An 18,374-nucleotide genomic window follows, 5' to 3' on the forward strand; every position below is an offset into this window, starting at 1 on the left:
CACGAAGTCATAGATGTCACGCATATTCTACATAATTAGCCGAGTGCAACTTGAAAGGACTGTAGTATAGGGGACAAACGTAGGGCATCCGCTTCCTTCCTCCGTCGTACGCATCTTACTGTCTGTGTGACACACCAACCAGAACCGCTCGCCCACCAAGGACAGCAATCAAGGCACTTCGGGCCCCGAGACGTCACGTCCACTTTGAAGTCTCCCCCAGTAGAGCCGGTATGCCAACGATGAGCGCTGGAACATGCCTGCAAGTGCGCCCCCTCCCTTCCTTCCCTTATATGTACGCATACAATAGGCACGGAGTAAATGGAGAGATAGAGAAAGAGAGAACAACCTTTATTTAACTCATTTATGCGTTAGAGAGGCTTCTCAGTCTAGAAGTCAAAACGCTGTCTTCGCACGTTCCGCCCTCTCCATCAGCATTGCCATAATCGGTGATGTGTGCACTGGACAGCGCTGTCCCACTCTGCTCCAGATTTGGCCTAGAGAAAGGGGGAGGTAAGTCTGGGTTTTGACTGCATTCCCAGATTATGTAATGCAGGGAGGCTTTATCCTGAGAACTTTCATTCGGTGAATGCTGGTTAAGGTATTGCTTGTGAAGTCAAACCTGTCGAGGGAACGTGTTGATTTGTGGCAGTCGAAGTGTGGATTTTTGGTGTTTACTAACTGGTGGGGGCTGCAGAGGGGGCGGTGAATAGATCGTTCGTTCTAGCCTGTAGTGCTGGGTAATTTCCCTGTAGGAGGAAACGTGGGTGGGGTCAGGCTCTCCTCCCATGGCGTGGTTGGTGAGTGCGCAGTCCGTCGCATGGGCGAAAACATTGCCCGCGAAACAGGAGTGTGCCGGGGCCCACACTCAAATGACCTTCGTGTTTTGGGGGTTTGCGGGCAGGAGGCGCTGTGCTGTTGGAGGCACCATTCCCACAATGTATCTTCTGCAGGCCTGCTGTGAGTCAGAAATGATTGTAGTTGCCTTGGTTTGAGTATTGGCGAGCGCTATGGCAACTTCACCGCCTCTTGACTCGTAGTGTTGGACGCCACGCGTGCCTAGCATGCGGTACATACAACACTCCGGAAAGAGCTGCTGAAGGTGGAGAAGTGTATAAAATGACGCTGCAACCATGCCCCTTTCGTAGGTGGCCATGCAAAAATTGTTTGTATGATTAGGCAAGGGGTAGAAGTACAAAGTCCACGGGACGTCGTCTTCTTGGCGCTACCTCCGGTTCGAAAGCTCCGCTGGCCTCCCGTACGCCAGAGGCTTTCATGTATGTGTATGCGTGTTCTCTATCTGTTTCCACCGATAAAAACCGCTTATTCAAAAAATAACAGCGGTGGACGCTACCATGGGCTTCTCGAAGAGTCAAGCCTTTTGTGACAAATAAACAATACTCACCCACGCACGTGAAGCTCTTGAACCGGAAGTGCCGCCGGGGAGACGACATACCAATGATACTTTACGCTTCTATATGCAATACCGCTTTCTGTACTAATACTCCCTTCGTAGATGGCCAAGCGAAAATCATGCGTATAAATGCCAAATTGTCTCCAATATTTTAGCCACAGTCATTGCGACAGTGCCAATTACGTGTAAGTTTTCAGCTTTATACAGCGAGTGACGAGACTTCCGCTCCGAAGCACCCCTCGGCACGCACGACTTCCCCGGTCGCTGGACTTTGCAGGTCGCTGTCTCATTGCCCTGTCGTAACAACGGCAAGCTGCAGGCGGGGTGAAGGCTTAGACGTGGACAGGATGTACACTTTAATCACAAAATGACTAAAAGTTCATCCTTTGGCGGACTAATGGCCTTTGCCACAATCATTACTACCTTTGGGGACTAAATGTGAGGGCACGAACAGTTAGTCCGCCATCCGGTTAGTCTATTTTGATACTCCCCAAAAACGAACTGCTGAGAGTCGCAGAAAAAAAACAGCAGGTGCCAGCAGGGATAGAACCACCCACGAGCGTCATTATACACAAAGAACCCGTCAAGCTACCACTACACCACGCCGCCGGACGGATGCTGTTGTTCATATTAGTCAAGTGTACAGCTTGCAGTGCTGTGCCTTGTGATGTATTCATTGCGACAGGTACCGAAATTTATATACGTGCAAGCGCCGGTGACCGCGCTTTGCACTTTGCTATCTTAGGGACTATTTCTCAGTTCAATTCTATGTACAGCCTCACAATCACAGTTTTTAAATGCAGAACATTTCTTTAACTCACGATGTCACCCGGTGTTGTCGGCGTTGGCGTGCCTCGGCGTCCGCAACAGCCGTTGCAGGTGCGCCCTCTCCACCACTCCTCTTCTCCGGCATAACGCTACCCTCCTCGCTCTCAACAACAGCTCCGCACCAATCCCCCTACACTATATAAAAAAATATTACTTACCGGCGCCTGGTTTCGATCCCACGACCCTGCGGGCGGAACGCCAAGTACATGGTGCTCGACCCATTGCGCCACAAACCCGACACAGAATTGAAGGCAACGAACGCGCCTTATGTCCTTGACTCATTCAAACTACGTCAAGAAGCTGCTGATACAACGCATTCACTACCTGTGGGCGGAACGCGAGGTAAATGGTGCTCTTCCCACTGCGCCACCAAACCGACCCAGAATAAAATGCTACGAACTCGCCTTATATCCTTAACTCATTCAAACTACGTCAAGAAGCTGCTCATACAACGCATTCACTACACCAACTCCCCAAACACTAAACGTTAACGCAATACACCCACCCCCTATGCGACGCATTTACTCGAGTCCCCCTCGCGGGGAGATGGGCCCTTTTTCTCGTAAGGAGCAATCAACTCGTCGTCTAGCTGAGATAAATGGCTCGGTGATTGGACGACTGATTTGTCTACGCACAAATTAGCGCAAACTATGTGTATTCTTAGTGTTCGGTACATATGTTAGGTGCTCTAGGCATGGAGCAAGAATTATTCTGGAGGCGCAACACGGCTTTGCCCGGCGGCGCGATTAATTCACGGCGCCGGTCATTAAGGTTCTTAAAATTACTAAGGTAGCGCCATCTTTAGATCTCGCCGCCTTTCGCCCTCACCCGCGCTCCATTCCTCCTTCGTTTTTTGCCATTTTCTTTTTCGCCGGCGAACGGCGCACGCCATTGGCCAACAGTAAAGTCACGTGGTTTTTTTTTTTTTTGCTCCGCCGCCGGGTTGCCTCGCCGATGCCTCGCCGGCTGGGACATTGCGCAACGCCGCCGCTGCGACGCCATTGCTGGCTTCCGAGCCACGGAGCTTCAGTACCGGCTTTACCGTAGGCGCCAGCTAATAGTAAGAATTAGCGGCTCGTTCCGAAAAAATGTCTCACCTGTGTCGCTTTATGTTGCTTCTCGGTGCCGATGTGTTGTGCCTTAGGCAGCACGAATATCGTCAGGAAGGACAAAAGACTTCGTTTTTCCGTCCGGGAAACGCGACGCAGAAAGGAGAAAGGTTTGGTTGCATAGATTTGAACGGGCATACTTCAGGCCGACGCTGCCATCACTCTTTGGCGAGGTAAGTTTCTGCTCTTGTTCTTGCTCTGTTAAATTCTGCACGAGCTTCAGCGGTCACTGACATAGAAGTGCGTATTCCCTCCGCGACCGTCGTCCACCCTTTGCTCTGAGTAGGCATTGCGCCATTGCGCGCAGCGCCGAGTTCGTCCCGTCGTACGCTTTGCTTTGGATAAGAGGCTGTGTATCTGTCATGTGCGCGCTTAACTTCCAGCATCATTATCAGCGGCGTAGCATGTTCAGTCGGTTGTCGTAAGGTTTTTGTGACGCGAGAATTGTTCACCTGAATTCGTGCTTGTTTTTGCCGACGGCAGCTTGCGTCTGACCATGTAGCGTATGCGTTCCGAGTGCGTGTACGCTCTTTTTGGCGTGAAGTCATGTTTTGTTTGTTAGCGACCCGGGTGGTATAATAGTCCCATTGTTACGACATTGGAGTGATTTGCTACGTAATATGGGCTTGGTCGGTGCGGCGAAAATTGAGGCTGTTGCGAGAAAAAAATGCGGCTAGGTAAAACAATTTAAGGCCAGCTAATTAGCGACCGCGCCGTTGACGTACGTTTGATTCGCAATTTCTGTTATCGCTTTGTTAAATTCGCGCACGTTTGAATGGACACTTCAAATGCATATTCGCCCCGTAACGGCTGTACGCCCTTTCTTCCGTGTATGCACAGAGGAACGTTAATTACATCTTACGTTTGCATTACACGTGATGTCGTACATTTGCAGTGTGCGTGAACGGCGCAACGTATCCAGTCATTGCGATTTGAACCAAAACACACTGGGCGACTATATTATTTTCAGCAGACCTATTTTTGTCCAGCTAAACGGGTTGCTAAACGCTTGCTAAACGGGTTTAGTGTAGCGAGTTGAGCGGACGCGGCACTGAGCAGATGCGCGAACACGAATTTGACCATGCTACGGTAGAACGGTCACTAACTCTCTTCTGCAATGCATTATTGCCTATATTTGCGGAGTGTTTGTGGCGCATCTCAAACTCGGTGGCGACATTTTTTTTCCTTCTCAATAGGATTATTTCACGGATCAATTTGAGCAACGGATATTGGAGAAGCTTGGCGTTAAAAAAACTAAGCCCAAATGCCACTCCAAACATTTTTTCTCATAGGAGGCCACGTCAGCAGCACAAGCCACCTGCACGATGTCATTACGGAAGTTTGTTCCAATAAAATATCTATTTCGTGGCACCAATTCATTTTTGTGATTTATTGTTTTCTCTTGATAATCATCGGGACATTGGTCCTCTTTCGAATTTCTTTCGGGTGTATTCCTGTGTTAGTGCAATGTACAAATATGCCAGAATATATCCCAGCACAAAACAATTCTGTCCAGGCGCCTAAACGACCGCGCCCGGTGAAAAAACGTATTGCATGATTAACTGCAGCAACTAGTTACATATATTTTGTACCTAGAGGGACTCTATCTCTGGTCCGTATAAGAAATAAGAGGCCACAAATCTGTAATTTCAATTTACCCGATGGATTGATCGCAGTCTTCTCTGGCACGTATTCCCAGAATTACTTTTTCACTCGGTTCGCACATGAACCGCGAGTGCAGTTTAGTGTTTCCGGCTGCGAAGTCGGGGGAGCAGGGACTTTTCACGTCGCTGTATGTGCACACACGCACAGCAGCATGTGTGTGTTTTTAATCTATTCACAGCAGCCTATAACGACATGCAGGGGAAGAAAACATTTCTACAAAAACGGCAAATCACTCTAAACTGCTCCGGAATTAAGGTAGGATGGAGGTCGTTAGTAAAAGCGCGTGCAGAGTGAATGCCGCTGAGGATTCACAACCATCGCAAGAAAGGCGAGTGCAAGGACGCCAGCGCAGCGCTCGAACGACGGCATTCGCTAATGAAGCGCTCTGTATACTGCCGCGAACCGTGCGCAAGATCTCTGTGCAGTGATTGCACGATCACAGTCACGCGAATGCAAGAACGGAACTACCGTAACATAGCAGTTTGAAATGTCCACGCTCGATCCTTTCGCAATCACGAGCTATCCTGAGATGTTACAGAATGCAGCACACGTAAACAAAAACCGCCCTGTGCGTAGGCGCCGGCGCCATCCGCCCCGCAAATATCCCCTTGTACACAAAAATATAAAACAAAACACTATCACTCAGTGCGTGTTGGTAAAACGGGGCTCTAGAAATCCCATCAATGCCACCAAAGAGCGATTTCGGCGCGAAAATGAGCAAACTGCACGAAAAACTGCAGCGAGCGCCCCGAAGCGTTGCGAGGGCATCTGCTCTCAAGCGGCCAACAAAAATGGCGGCACCGCCGCGGAGTTAAAGGGACCGCGGCGCCGCGGGTGAGGGGAAAGAAAAAAGAGGAGGGCAGCGGAGAAGGAGGGAGCAGTTGGCGCTACCTTAGTAGTTTTAGGGACCTTACCGGGCATGGCACTGACGCGCCCTCTTTCGCGAGAAAGCGCACGCGGCACGCTTTCCGCAAAGGCTCGGCGGTTCAAGGTCAATCAGTGCATAGCCGGCTGCCGTTATGTGCAGACGACGCGGATGAATCCCTCACGCGACTGGACCTTCATTGTAGTCGCTTCGCCGCGGAAGAAATCTTCGTGTTTCAAACATCGGTGTCATTAGAAGACGGAACTACGATTTCGTTTTGAACGCGAAACTTACAATAAAAAAAATTCTCCGTCGCATGCCCCGCGCGCGAGGGACACGTGTAAATGCAGAGCATAGTGGGGTTGAAGCCCGCGTCGGCACCCCCAAAGTCCCGTTGACGTTGCCCGACGGCTTCCGGCGGGTTCCGGGACGGCGGCGGCCTCCAGACGACGACGTTTGCTCGCCGCCGCCTCTCGTTGCCGTACGGCCGGGTCCGCAGCCCGACGCTGACGTTTCGAAGCTGTGTCCTGCTCTCGACTCGAAGGGTCCTCTTCTCGACGCTGACGCCTGGCCTCTGCTTCTCGTGCACGCCGCTCGGGATCCGCTTGTCGACGTTGACGCCTGGCCGAGGTTTCGCGTGCACGAAGTTCGGCGTCGGCAGCGCGCTTACGACGTATGCGCGCGGCATCGGCAGCCCGCCGCCTCGCCGCCTTGTCTTCTGCCGCCGTCGACGAAGACGATGGTACGGCGTCTTGAACTGGTGCTTCGGCGGTGATGTTGGATTGCGTCGAGGTACTAGTTGAAGGTCTTGCTTCCATCGCTTATCAACTGCGACGGCCAACGAACGCAAGGGAACACGCGAGGAGCAGCGGAGAGCAGGCGAGGAGGTGTGGGGGAGAGGGCGCTTATCAACTGCCACCGCCGACGAACGCAAGAGAACACGCGAGGAGCAGCGGAGAGCAGGCGAGGAGGAGTGGGGGAGAGGGCGCACCTGGAACGGCTGTTGCGGACGCCGAGGCATCCCAACGCCGACAACGCCGGGTGACATCGTGAGTTAAAGAAATGCTCTGCATTTAAAAAACGTGGTTGAGAAGCTAGGTATGACGAGCTCCAGTGAATGTTGGTTCTTATCCTGTATGCTATTGGTTCACATTTAGACTGCCCTAACTTCGCCGCCCTGTCTGTGCACCATGAAAACCACGCACAAGCGCGCGAGAGGCGAGAGCGGCGAGAGGGAACCACACGTGGCGAGAAGGGGCGCCGGCAGACGTGGTCTGCTCCGGGATTTTTTTTAGTGCTTCGTTTCAAACGCGGTTGGGCTTGTAACTAGGGCACTATTTATTAATAACAGCTGCTAAAATGTCTAGCACCTCTTTTTATTTTACAGAATGAAATCTAGCAATTTTCCGAATATATACAATGAAGTTAGGATTTTTGTGCATCGCGTCCGTAGAACAACATGCAAACTATGGCAACGCGCTTGACGCGTCATCTGTTGTGCTGCTCCGCAAGCTGCATTTCCTCCTCGCCAAACAGTGGCATTAACGCGACGCTCGCCCTCGCTGTCCCAGCCAAGCAGATTCCCATCCTCAAATACTTTTTGTCCCGCAGGCGCTAGGTATGGTGTGTGAAAGCGGTCGTCTGTGTAAGTGTCAGAATTGGAAAACAGACCATATTTTACTGCACCGGCGAAATTAAATTCGGCTTTGCTTAGCCTGAATTTTTCAAGTTGGCGTCGCTGGACGATCGGGACTGGGAAATGCAACCGCATATTACAGCACTTGAACATTGTCATAGCTTCGGTGCACAAGGCAATTATGTACCGAGTGTAAAAGATGACTTCAAGACGCTTACCTGTCGCGAAAATTTTTATTTTGCAGTTCTTCTCATCAGCAACAATTGCGTTTTTGTCAGAATAATTTCTTGGCGAGTTGGTCATTCATCGTGTAAGTATGCGCTAAAAGAACAAGGACGAACGAAGTGAACGGGACACGGCGCTACTATCAACTCGTTTTATTTTCACTGTGACGTCCGATTTTATACGGGAAGATACACAGCTAATGAAAGAAAGGAGGAAAGAAGGAGGACCACAAGCAAGTTCAAAAAACAAAAAAGTGAAGGATGACATTTCAAACGGTCGCGTTACAAATGCACTTTTGCACAGTAAAATCTAATGATTCGATAATAATTGCAGTTCTTCCTTTGTCAATGCTAAAGAAGCTGTGCTAACGCAGTTGTGTTTTCAGGAAACTATCTGGTAGGCCTCGATGATCTCTCATGTCAACTGATCCTCGTGTCGAGCTACCATCCTAGTCTTATCAAAAAGTGGCCTACACTCACAATCTCTGATGTCTCTGCAGTGTATGCCCAGATGTCCTTTAATCGTCTTATCTACATTACTCCTATGTTCTCTAAGCCGATTGTTTAAGCAACGACGTGACTCTCCGACGTACTGCCTGCCACACGGTAGAGGAATGGAATACAATGTGCATTCTGAGCAATTCACGAACCGGCCGCGATGCTGCGTTGCGCACTAGCTTTTCTTTTTTTCTTTTCCATGGACTCAGCTCATTAGCTTCGACAATTTGTTGGGAGCAGAGAAGACAACGTTAACGTTGACGCGCTTTCCTATTTTCGTGAGATTGTGCGAAATGCCATGTAGGTACGGCTCGACAGCGCACTTGACCTTTTCTTATTCTTTCTCCGTGGGTTCCACGTGTGGCTTGTTCCTGTTTAAGCATCTTATCGGCGACCGACACCAGAAGAAATGGAGGGTACCCGGCAGACGTTAGACGTATTGTCTCTTTTGTGAAACTATCTTCCACGACGTGGAAGCAGGATTTCATCAGTGCGGTGGTAAAACAATGCCTAGCCACGTTTGGTCAGCTCTGAGTGTGCCGACTGAAAATGCGGAATCGGTTTCTGGCCACACGGATCATACTCCCAACAGACGTGATTTGGCCCGAACGAGAGCCTGAGGTCGAGCAATTTTATGGACCACTCACTTGGAGTTTCATGTGTCAGAACAAGAGGGCCGAGACACTGTCGAAAATGTGACAGAACACGTTCACGTCCGCCGTAACCAGTAACCGTAACATATAAGTTTTAATTTTGTTTGCGGGCCAACGTTTTCCATTGTCACTAATATTTCTTATTGTTGAATGGCTTGAAATCTTTCATTGGACGTTATTATCTCGCCCGAATCGTGTGTAACACAGCATATCAACATAACTTCACCGAGAAGCGTCCGTGAATCGCGCTTCGCCGCTCCTTCCCATTACCCGCCGTTCGATTGACGCTATGCACTTTTCTACTAATTAACATCAATATTTGCCCCCGTGGCACGATGTAAAGGTAAAGAACCCACTGACTGCAATGACTTGTGTTTTATCAGTCTAAAACGGCCCACTGACATAAGCGCGAAATGGCAACGATGACGCCGTTACAGAAGATAACGACGCAGCAAAGACAATAAATGCATGTGTTTTATCTTCATACGGCCTTCCCGCCACCTTACCCCACACCGTGTAGGCTTCTCCCAATGATCCTTTTCCCTCCATCACCTGCGACGAGCACTGGGTGAGGGCGGTGGGCAGCTCTGAACAGGAGGTTCAAGCCTCCCTGACGAATCGGGCTGCCATTGTCGCCGCCAGGCTAAAGCCAGCAGCCACCAGTCCCCGTAACAGAGCTTGGTTAAATAAAGTTTACCTCCTTCTCGTCTTATCGTTACTCCTTATAAATCGGCGGGGACGAACAGTTAGTCCACATTTGTGCACACGGCACACATTCTGCTACAGATACTCACCTTGAAGATGAATTGTAGCCCGCAAAGAGTAACAGCTGAATTGTAGTCCATATTTTAGTCCTTTTTGCTTAAGAGTTTAGGCTTAAGAGCCGTAACTTTGAAGCAGTTTGACGCATGGAAAGATCTGTTGAATGCTTTCCAGCCACTTTCTGAATAAATACGCCGTTAGCGGTGCCACGTGGTTGCACGCGTGGACAACGTCGCTGCTTTTTTTTATATAATAAGAGCGTTGTAGCGCTTACTCATTATTAAACTAAGTAAAAAATACATTGTGTTACGGCAGCACCTGGAGGTCAGAAGAGCTTTATTTTATTCTTTGTAAAAATTTGAGCACCGCTAAAGGACGATGTCTACGTGTTAGCAGCGAATAAACGTGATTGGAGCTGGCCAAGGCTACTATACAGAGATCTGACATGCTATGAGTGCGCAGGTATACATTGCAGTGGAGAGCACGGTAGCACTACACACGCTGAAAAAAAAGGGTGTATGCGTTTATCAATAGCCCAAGTGCCTGGCCACGAATAAAGAACGCTACGAGCTTTTTTTTCTGAGTACAATGCGGAATACGGGGTCTTTTTACCCTAACCTAGTCATTTACTCGCATGTACTTACACTATAGCAGAAATGGGAGCAGAAACAGAAAGAGCAAAGCGCACGGGGAATAAGTAAAACAAAATGCTGCCCGCAAAAATCACCTCGCATTCACCATGCTGAAGAGTGCGAAGGCTTCGATATTTCTCACTACATACAAACCAAGTAAACTTTGAAAAAAAAAATGCTCGAACAGAGGCAGACTAATAAGAACGTCATTTTGATCAAAAGCCTCCTAGAGCAGTTTGACGATTTCGGCCCTCGTCATGTTGATAATCCCGTGCTCGTATATCGAGCAGTTGGTGATATTGATTTGAAGGTCCAGGTCATGATCTCGGAGGGCGAAGGCCAGGTTCTTCACATTGGCGTTTTTCAGCTGCTGCAGTATGAGATAGGCCTGCATTGACGAAGAGCAAGACGGCGCAGTTGCAACGTGCATGGGGTGTGGTCGCATGGAGCACTGTCACTGCCGCACCATGCAATGGACCATGCCCGAGGGGTTACTGTGATAAAAATACAAATAGCAACGCTGCGGCACTGTTGGTGATCCTGGTGTGCAAAGTAGGAAGTTGCTTCTCCTTACAAACTGCGGGGAAATGTGGCGGCAGAAGCACGTTTGGGCCACAGCGATCGAACATACCGCATTTTGGCGCGTATAGCCCGCCCCTGCATATAATCCACACCCCCGCTTTCAGCCAGCCGAAAAAGAAAAAAAAATCTTCACCTAGTGCCTGCATATTTCATGCAGGAAAGGCTGCACAAAAGATGCTGCTCAAGCATCAAGTCAAATACTATGCAGACAGAAAGAGCGTATGTTTATCCAGCAGAATATACTGACTACAAGGCGAAAGTCATAATTCATTCAGTGTCACTTCTCTCTCTAGAGCTATCGCTTGAGCTGCAGTCCTCAATGGTGTACACCAAGGTCACCTTCACGGCAAAACGCGCATTGCCGCGAAGCTGTACTAACGGGGAAAAACCCCTAATATTATCCGCACGCCTATTTTGCCCGTGAAATTTTTATATTATTGGTGCGGGTTATACGCGTGAAAACACGGTATCTAGGTGCACCTTTTCCGCCCTTCGCAAGTCTTTCAGAAGTTATTATTGTTATTCAGTGTAATGCAAGAAGTATCGCTGTGACAATACTCAGGGCGAAAGCTTGCATAATGCGGAGTTTCAGGTTTCGCACTGCTCTCTACTGCTCGCCAGAGCCATCGAATCTATCCTATTGAAATGCATTGCCTGATGTTGCGATTCAGCGCGCCGCCGCCCTGTGCTCGCCTAATACAAGTTTAGTTCACTGCGTTGAAGGTTTCGTTTATGCCGGTTAAGCCCGCCCCCTACGAACAAGTTGCGGCACGCCGAAGCTTGTCCAGCGCGCAGGGCACTCGTGATCGGTGACTCAAACCAACGGCATCCGTGGAGCCCTTCACCCGACCTTCTTTTGTAGCGGAAGCTACACTATGGTACCTCGGGCAGTCTTGGCGGAGTGACTTTTCCCCTTGAGAGCTAGTCGTCAAACCACGCCCCCTTCAGCAAGCGCCCGGCACGGAGCAGCGGCCCGATAACGGGGAGAGATGGGCGAGGAGAGAAAAAGAGGCGTGCGCGGGACGTGGCGGAGGTAGGCGAGGAGGCGCCAGCGATAATCGCGTGCCTCGAAGGGAGGCCACGTGCAACACAGAAGCGTGTGCGATAGAGGGAGACGAACATTCAGCTGTGGTCGCTCATACAATGGCCAGGGTTAAATGAGCCATGAAGAGAAAAGAAAAGTTTGTTTTATTCGAAAGATTAGGTGTTTCATGGTACCCCAAGCGCTCTCCCGGAAGCAAATGATGCTTTATTCACTGACAAATAAAGCAATTTAAGCCAAAATTTTAAATCTCCCGCTAAAATAGCACATTTTGTTTTCGTGAACAATGGCGTCATACGAGCCGGTCCATGAAACATACTTAGTATGTCGACTCCATATAGCACCCACACGCGGGATTCGACCGAGACGGCGGCCATTTTAAAAATACTAGTAAACCTAGTGCACCCGCAGCCCTAGTCATGGAATCGCCTGATCCGGAGAACAAAACTTTCGCCCAGGAGCTCGGGCTTGCATTTAACAACCTCACAACACTTGAATGCTCAATGCTTCTAAGTGCACGAGCGGCAAGAGTTGTGGGATACGCGGTGAACGGAAAAGCGACCATTCCGCGATAGCCACAACAGACGAACGCCCAGCCGTCGACACCGCTGCCTCTTCAGCCCCGTCGCGACGGACGAATACAGACTGGTACGGATGTGCCGTATTTTCAATTTCAGTATCAGTATCGCTTATGCCAGTTGGCTGGTGTCGTGTATGGAAAGCCGTTCGCTCGAGCTCTCTGCTCCGACCAGAAAGATTTGAGCGTCAATGCGCGGTGTGTGCGGCAATTTTTTTCCCCAAGGTCAGAGCGCTTTGACGGTGATATGACGAAGTCGGCGACGAGCGCCAGCATGTCCGGGTCCCTGCCGTAATCACTTCCTCGGAAATGAAGCGAGCACACTTGTACTTCCTTTAGCTCTCTTTCTCCTCCGTTTGCAAAGTTCACAAAACGTAGCCCCTTGCTTTGCCGAGGTTCGTCGTTGGGCAGCACATGAAAGGAGACCTCACCCGCGGGAATTTCGCACTCCCTCGACGATTTGCCCGTACTACATGGGCATTTCAAAATACAGCAACGAAATCTCATTATAAAGTACTGGAACAAACTGAAGTTTTCAGTGGTTGTAAACTGTAAACGAGCTCGTAACGACAGCAGCAAGCCAACACGACCTCCATACCGAAACCTGTGCGACGAGTGGCACTATCTCGTTGCTGCTCTGTGTTCCTTACTCCCCTTGTTAGTATTTTAACCTTTGCTGGTTGGCGATATGACGGCCAACCTCCTGTGAAGGGATTACGATACGAAGCAAGGTCGCGGCTGTGCGTGCTGGGACGGTTCGTTGGCCCCGAAGAGCCTTGAACCCGAAAATTCGTCTGCGCGACGGTGGCGACGGCGAGATGTCGAGTTCGGATGGCGGTAGTTTCGTACGCATTGGCATACACGCTTGCGTGTTCGTTCGGAACTTCAACCGTTTACTCCACCGTTCTTTGTCATAAAAATAATGTGCAGTGTGTTTCACGGGCATTTAGCTCGCTATGCAAACTGTAAGCCCTGCCTAACATGCGTTTGCTTTTGCCGGCGTCCGCCAATCGCAGAGAATTCTCGAGTGACATCATAGGTTCTGTTGCAGAAAATGAGCTGGTGGGTCGCATGGTCATTTCCTTTTTTCCTAATTATGTAGCATATTTGAGCGAAGTTGGCGTTATAAGTGGTGTCGTTATGGTTCTAACGAGGCAATCTTTCGAATGAACCAAATTTGTGTTTTCTCTTCATGGCTCCTTTAAACAACGCCGTGGGGCGAAAAAGAGGAAAAACGCTACTCTTGCTTACAGCTGCCCCACCTTCAAGTATTGCGCATTAGTGAGAGCTTCACTCATTTTTTATTGAAGAATGGGAAGACTAATGGGGACCTAACCTCTAGTTCTAGCGAAATTTGAGCAGTGCGTCTGGGCAAGATGCGTTTTGTGTATTCGTACATTTTCGTTCCCCCCACAAAGCACAGGAAGGAGCGCTTTTGATCGTTGCTAGAACTGTGTATGAATTCATCCTTTTTCGAGACCCGTGATTGCTTTCTTCGGGTTTCGTAGAAGACGTTGCTCTGCCAGAGTCATGTTCTAAGTTCGCCAGCGGGCTGCTAGTCCTATACCATCGCTACTCTCGTAGCCCCAGGCCTTGAATAGGTTCTCCTCTGCGCACTTCGTCTTCCGTAACAGAGGCAGCTCTCCTGCTCGAAGTTCGTTCACCAAGCCACCACGCTAGCACTACATGAAGGAGGCCATAAAGCTCGGTTCTGTGGTGCCTTGGTGCATGTATCGGCGGTAATATTTGGCAGCGAATAGCACAAAAATTGTGATTGATCCATCTGTGAAAGGGGCCTTCACATTGAAAGGGTCCTTCACAGGAGCAGTGATTTGTAAACATTTCGGGATAGCTACCGCAAATTGTAGTCCGGAGTCCATTGGCAATGTTTCGACCACTCTGAGTGCGTTCACGCGAATTTCTTTAGTAGAAAAATCAATTCGAAAATGCTGTCCTCCTCTCTGCATCCTCGCCCATTTTCTGTGGCGTTTTATTGTGACGTCAGGAGCAAATGACTTGGCTTGACTGCGCTAGTGCACCACTTGCCGTCCTTCCGACAGAGTAACTCGGCCCAGGATTTAGTCCGCTGGCCGCTGACGGGTCGTCGCCATTCGTTCGCTCAGTTGAAACTAAGCCACACGTTTGTGGATAGAAGAATGTGCCTTTCTTTACTTCGTTAGTTTGTACACTGTATCAAGCTCCAAGTCGCGCCCACTCCACACAAGCGCTGCACAAGCGCACATGCCACGCTTCGCTGACTTGAAGGCAGCATAGTCAGCGAAGTCAATATAGGTACTAAGGTGTCAAGAACTGCAGGCCAGGCCCTCCATTTTTATATTCCGGTGGCCGACATGACGGCCTTCCGGACGGACTCGGCCATTTTGCGCCTGGCTGAGGAATTTGGGGTCCCCCCTTCGGCTTTGTGCTCACGTTCTTTGTTTCGCCCTGCAAGCTCCGGATAATGCGAGCTGCCGCATTCCAGCGCGCAGGTGCGGAGGGTGACGTCACGATCGCTAGCTCGGACGCGCGCGTACGATCGTGGCGAGTTGCCGAGGGCCCCGAAAGGGATGGGGGGACAGAGGAACAATGGGGAAGACTTTGGAGTGGGTTCGCGGGACGGCCGGCAGAGGTTATTCAAGCGGACGCAAGCGGTCGCTTGGGGCAGTCGGCTGGAGATTCGTGAACGTGCTACGCGGGGAAGGGTCCGGGGGTGACGCGCTTTAGCGGAAGTGCATCGGTAGGCTCGCGACGGAACGGTCCCCGCCCCGGCTCAGCGCTCGAGTTCGCCCGTCGCCGCGAGTACCATGTCTGACCAGCTTCTGCAACCGGAGTCCTGAAACATGTAAGCGGTTGCCCGGCGAGGTCGGCTTCACCTCGTCGTGACATTCCGTCGGTGAACCGGCGTGTTCTGCTTCCCTCGTTGAGACTCGTTTACAACGCCCCTCCCGCCGTATTTTGTTTGTTGCCTCGGATTAAGGCATCCGCATCCTTCCGGGTTTTTTTTTTTCTAGCGTCACTTGTAGCTAACGAGCTGAGTTGGTTTTTTGGTGTCTTGTTTGTAGTTGCGTTGTTGGTGAGGGTAATGATTTTCAGGACATTTTGACTGTCGTAAAAAAAAGAAACCAGCAGCAAGCACATGCAGGACAAGAGAAGGAGGGACACGAACACAACGAACTTGTCCTGCGTGTGCTTGCCGCTGGTTTCTTTCTTTTTTTGCAGCAGTATGAACCAACAAGCCCAGCTTTTAACTCTCTTCGAGTGTCGTGTATAGCTTGCAGAGCTGTTAGATGTTTCTTATAGTGAGTGCTGTTGTCGGGGGTTAACGATGTTTGTCTCATAGAGTGTTATGCGGGTTCCGAACTTGATAATATTTTTTTTTGTAGTTGCGTTACTGAGGTGTAACACGTGTTGCCTCTAGAGTGTTTCGCGTGTCGCGTACAGCTGTCTGAGTTATGTTTTCGAGGTCGAAGGTTAAAACGTAGGGCACGGTGGATCGAGTACCTCCGTAGTGGCCACCTTGTGTATTTGGTTGTCCTTTGTTGTGTTACTATCTAGTTAGTGCGCGCGTGCGCTTAGCGTACGGTCGATTAGTGTCTGCGCGCACAAGGCCGATGGCAGTGTGAAGGCTTCTTTTTCTTGTGCCTGGCGTTGCCCTGTAATCTTTTGTTCGTGTAGTAAACTATATGGTAAAAACGCACAGTCGAGCATCTCCGTTGTGATTTCATTTAACCCAGCAATCTCGGCACTCGTGAAAACTCACGGGCCGGCCACCATCCTAAAATATAAATAACTGTTGCCTCGCGCCATTCTTTTTGGTATTCACAAGCGGACGCAATTATCCGGGGGAGCGGTTTGTTACATAAGGAAACAAAATCAACTGATAATTTTAACGTACAGCGGAAAACTAGGAAGGGGAAAGCACTTTTTTACCCTTGGTGAACAAGCACAGCGCTCAGCAGCACGACCACACCTTTGCGAATGCTTTTCCGTGTAGAAGTAATGCAATTGCTAGACGTGAGACATTGTGGAAATTTGGGGGACGCTTACTCTACCAGCGCTATACAACAAATAGTCACCTAAGAAGCTTGAAATGCTAAAACTAAATAATAGTGTAAACTGGTTATGCATTATATACCTTATATTTCCAACGTTGGCAGATCTGGCCCATGGCCGAGTGGTCTGGAGCACTAGGCATGTTATTTCACAAGCCGCAAGTTCAAATCCCCGTTTGTAAGTGTTTTTTTTCTATACTGGGTTCACCATTTTTAGGCCATAGCTTTCAATGGTCCACGAGCGTGTTCGCAGAACGTGCGCAGACTGACACTGACGTTGGCGTGCTGTTGTCATAAGCACGGACTGGTTGCGGACAGTGGGCACTGGCCAGAATCAGCAGACTCTTGGCCTGGTGCCAACAGGCTTTTTTACGATACAGGCATGGGTGATGCAAGCTCCAAATATGGGGTAAAAGAGCATTGCATTTCAGCGTCAGTGGGGACATGGAGGGCGTTCATCCACTGCGTATGCCCCAGGTAGTATTTCGTTGAATTCCAAGCCGGCCTGGGAGGCTTATCTTAGGCATTTTACAGCCGACAACGTGGCAAAAGCGTGGTAGGGCGAATTTTGAGATATCGATAACGCCCGTCCAACGATAACGTCGGATTTCAAGCATGTTCTTTTACAGAAACGAAACCGAAAATGGTTTGAATTGTAATCTTGGACATCGTCCAATCACGGTGTAACTCCTCCCGACGTCAAACCTTTGGTTGGAGCGGCCGCCAGAGACTTCTCATGATTGTTTTTCTTCCTTCGAGCTTTATAAAATAAATACTGTCTGATCAACCGGATAAACGATGAAACGTGTGGTAATTTGAGCCCGTCTGCGCAGTGCTAGAGAGAACAGGACCTTGACAAATTCACTTCGGTGTGCCTTTCTCCCTCCTTTAAATAATTTTGTTTGGCGCATGATAGCCTTAGTTCCTTATGCGGCATAAAACACAACACAACACAACATTTAAATGAACCTCCTTCATGTGCGAAGGGTTCGCCAGCCTGAACCCGCCAGATGAAGTGACGCCGTCATGCAAGAAACAAAAAAAGTAACCTGTTTATTCCGGGACAATAAAACCAAAAACATTGGCCACGTATCTGCTCCTTTCGTTGCAAATGCCGTCAAAAGACGATAGTCTGTATCGTATTTTGCGAAGTAAATGCTCCCCTTCGCTTTACCGCTCACCTCTCATGTTGTTCCTCTTGCGTCGCGCTCCTCCCAAGGTAAAGACGCCAAATGTTTGCCTAAATCATTCTAAACTTGCCGCGTTCCAGTGCTCCAAACCGGGCGTCTCGATGCGAACGCTGCCGTACGGCGAAGACGCGCCTTAATCGATGCGCCCTACTTCAACGTTTATAGAACCGCGTTTCCCTACTCCACGTGCGTTGCAAGCAGAACGTGGAACCTATATAGTCGAACCTTGCGTAGCTGTTGCCGGTTGCTTTCTTAAAATGGTGCTAGAAGCTATAGTGGCGCGGGCGACAGCAGGCGACGGTGGAGTGAGTTCTTTTTCTGCAATTGATGAAGTATTTATTTCGCAAAAGTGAAGCCTGTTTGAATTTTTATAAAGGAACGCTGCAAATATCACTTCTGCATTGATTTGTTGTCTCATATTTGCGTAATGTCTTGTTCTTCTTTAACAATGTTGACAAGTATGAACGTTACACCGGACATAGACGGGTCGATTTAGCTGTGACTATATCAGACTATTACGCAGGCATTGTTTTGCTTTGGCCGAGTGGCTGAATCGAGTCACAGACAGACAGACGGACAGACATACAGACAGACCAAAATTTCTGGGTTTAACGAGCCCAAGAAAGACTATCGTCTTTAATATGTTAT

Source organism: Haemaphysalis longicornis, unplaced genomic scaffold (assembly GCF_048455015.1).
Source record: "Haemaphysalis longicornis isolate Haplotype H1 unplaced genomic scaffold, Haemaphysalis longicornis Haplotype H1 scaffold_8, whole genome shotgun sequence".
Taxonomy (NCBI): domain Eukaryota; kingdom Metazoa; phylum Arthropoda; class Arachnida; order Ixodida; family Ixodidae; genus Haemaphysalis; species Haemaphysalis longicornis.